Below are 2,853 nucleotides of genomic sequence, written 5' to 3' on the forward strand. Positions count from 1 at the left end.
ACTGCATGTAGTACGGTTAAACAACTTTAAACAAGATTGGATAATGTCCAGGGACCTTTGTCGTGTTGACAATGTCACTGAAACTATCGAGAGCTGACTCATTCCAGGAAATGGAAAATGCTCCATTATATTGTATTAATGACTGATTGATTATAATCTGGAGCTGGAGTCTGTTATTATTTTGATCTGAAGGTTTGCTGCAATTTGCTACATAAAAATTTTGAACTTCGCTCTCTCTCTCTAGATATGGCTTCCTCCAGCAGTCTCCTGTCTGAAGAGCAGTTCCTGTGTTCTATCTGTCTGGATGTGTTCACTGAGCCAGTCACCACTTCATGTGGACACAACTTCTGCATGGTCTGAATCATAAATTACTGGGATAGCAAGGACCTGTACCAATGTCCACTGTGTAAGGAGACGCTCTACAGACAACCTGAGCTTCGTGTCAACACAACGTTAAGAGAGGTTGTAGAGAATTTTAAAAAGATGAGAGGCAGAGGTAAAGACGAATCCCCTCCCAAACCTGGAAAAGTGCCCTGTGACGTCTGCACTGGGAAGAAGCTCAGTGCCATGAAGTCCTGCCTGGTGTGTCTGGCCTCTTACTGTAAGACTCACCTGGAGCCTCATCAGATTGCCCCAGCCTTCAAGAGACACAAACTGATCGACCCTGTGGAGAACCTGGAAGACAGGATCTGTAAGAAGCATGACAGACTCCTAGAGCTTTTCTGTAGGACTGACCAGACATGTGTGTGTCAGTTCTGCACTGAGGCAGACCACAAGACTCATGACACTGTCTCTATAGAGGAAGAGTGTGGAGAGAGAAAGGCTCAGCTGGGGAAAACTGAGGCGGAAGTGCAGCTGATTATCCAGGAACGAATGCAGAAGGTTAAAGAGATCAAACTCTCAGTAGATCTCAGCAAGAGAGATGCAGAGAGGGAGATAGCAGACAGCATACAGGTCTTCACTGCTCTGGTGCGCTCCATTGAGAAAAGCCAGGCTGAGCTGATTGAGGTGATTGAGGAGAAGCAGAAAGCAGTAGAGAGGCAGGCTGAAGGGCTCATTAAAGATCTGGAGCAGGAAATCACTGAGCTAAAGAGGAGAAGCACTGATCTGAAGCAGCTCTCACACACTGAGGACCACCTCCAACTTCTCCAGAACTACCCATCACTAGTGTACAAACATCCACCCACCAAGGACTGTTCTGAGATCAGTGTTCACAGTGCTCTGTGTGTGGGGACTCTGATGAGAGCTGTGTCTCAGCTGGATGAGACACTGAATAAAGAGATGGAGAAGCTTCCTGAAGTCAAACTGAAGAGAATTCAGCAGTATGCAGTGGATGTGACTCTGGACCCTGATACAGCACATCACAAACTCATCCTGTCTGAGGATGGAAAACAAGTAAGACACGGAGACACGGAGCTGAATCTTCCTGACAATCCAAAAAGGTTTGATCGGCATTGCATTGTCCTTGGAAAGGATGTCTTCTCCTCAGGGAAATTTTACTATGAGGTGAATGTTAAGGGTAAGACTAGGTGGACTTTAGGAGTGGCCAGAGAGTCCATAGACAGGAAAGGGGAAATCACACTGACACCTGAAGATGGACTCTGTGTTGTGTACCGAAGGAATGTAAATGTGTACAAAGCCAGTAACTCCCCCCCCTGTCCTCCTCTTTCTGAGAAAGAAGCCCCAGAAGGTTGGGGTGTTTGTAGACTATGAGGAGGGTCTGGTCTCCTTTTATGATGTGGAGGCCAGGTCTCATATCTACTCTTTCACTGGCTGCACCTTTACAGAGAAACTCTTTCCAATCTTTGGCCCCTCTGAAAATGATGAAAACTCAGCCCCTCTCATCATCTCTCATGTCAATCACACAGGCTGAATCAATGATGGAAAGGGAACAGATAATTAACTAATTACATTCACAAATCATTGAATATATCAGTTTAGAAATGATCATATTTAGCCAGCCGACATGACACATGATTGGAATTTCCTTGGATGTCCTCTGTAATCTCATCATCAAATGAAAATGTAAACTTCTTTACTCTGTTAGGGACAGATTGAATATTACTGGAGAGGGGTGGTCCAAAATATGGAAGCTTTGTCAAACCTTTTTTTCGCTTTGGTTGTGTGGGTTTTGTGGGGTTACAGGGGGAGGGTAGTGTGCTTTTTCCCGGATTTACATTCACCATTCTGCTCGTATTTTCCATACAAACAATGGCTTGACTTACTTTTGGTATTACCCTAATAAAGTTTAGAAACGTTTAGGAAGGATTGGTATGGTGTGGCTATCATTAAGCCTTAGCCACTGCAGGCCTGTGATATGAAGGCAGTGCCCCCCTGTTCTCCAGGTGAGGGAGATAGTTTCAGGCCTACCAGAGTTACTCCATTACTCTACCAATATAATGCTCATCGTTATACAAAATATTCAGATTGAAAGCCTATAAATTTGCCCTCCTTCTGTGTGTCTATATCCGTGTAGCAGACGCAGTAGCCATCTGCCATAAAGAAATGCATGTCAGTGTCGTAGCATGCCACCAGCATCTCTCTCTCTGGGGTTAAGCTTATGTTCCTATATATATGCTACGTATATATATATATTGATTTAAATGTTAATATCATACAGTGTACACCTAAGCCTATTGGCCTTTGCATATGCAATGCCTTGATACGTTTAGTAATCAAATCTCTGACAGCTGAACCGTGAGGTGGACAACTATTATTTTAGGAAAGTACCCCCCCCCCCCCCCAAAAAAAAAAAAAAAAAAAGAATTGGCTATAAAGTTTTGCATATGCTACACATCGAAACACAGTCAATAGTGTTTCTGTAAATTGTTATAGTCTGGTTTTAATTACATG

The 2,853-nt window shown here is 43.7% G+C and overlaps 1 pseudogene; it reads left to right on the forward strand.

Annotated features, from left to right (window-relative positions):
* The first annotated feature begins 246 nt into the window (after nucleotides 1-246).
* Nucleotides 247-2,107, forward strand: LOC139418862 (E3 ubiquitin-protein ligase TRIM39-like; annotated as a pseudogene).
* Nucleotides 2,108-2,853: the final 746 nt, after the last annotated feature.

Source organism: Oncorhynchus clarkii, chromosome 10 (assembly GCF_045791955.1).
Source record: "Oncorhynchus clarkii lewisi isolate Uvic-CL-2024 chromosome 10, UVic_Ocla_1.0, whole genome shotgun sequence".
Lineage (NCBI taxonomy): Eukaryota > Metazoa > Chordata > Actinopteri > Salmoniformes > Salmonidae > Oncorhynchus > Oncorhynchus clarkii.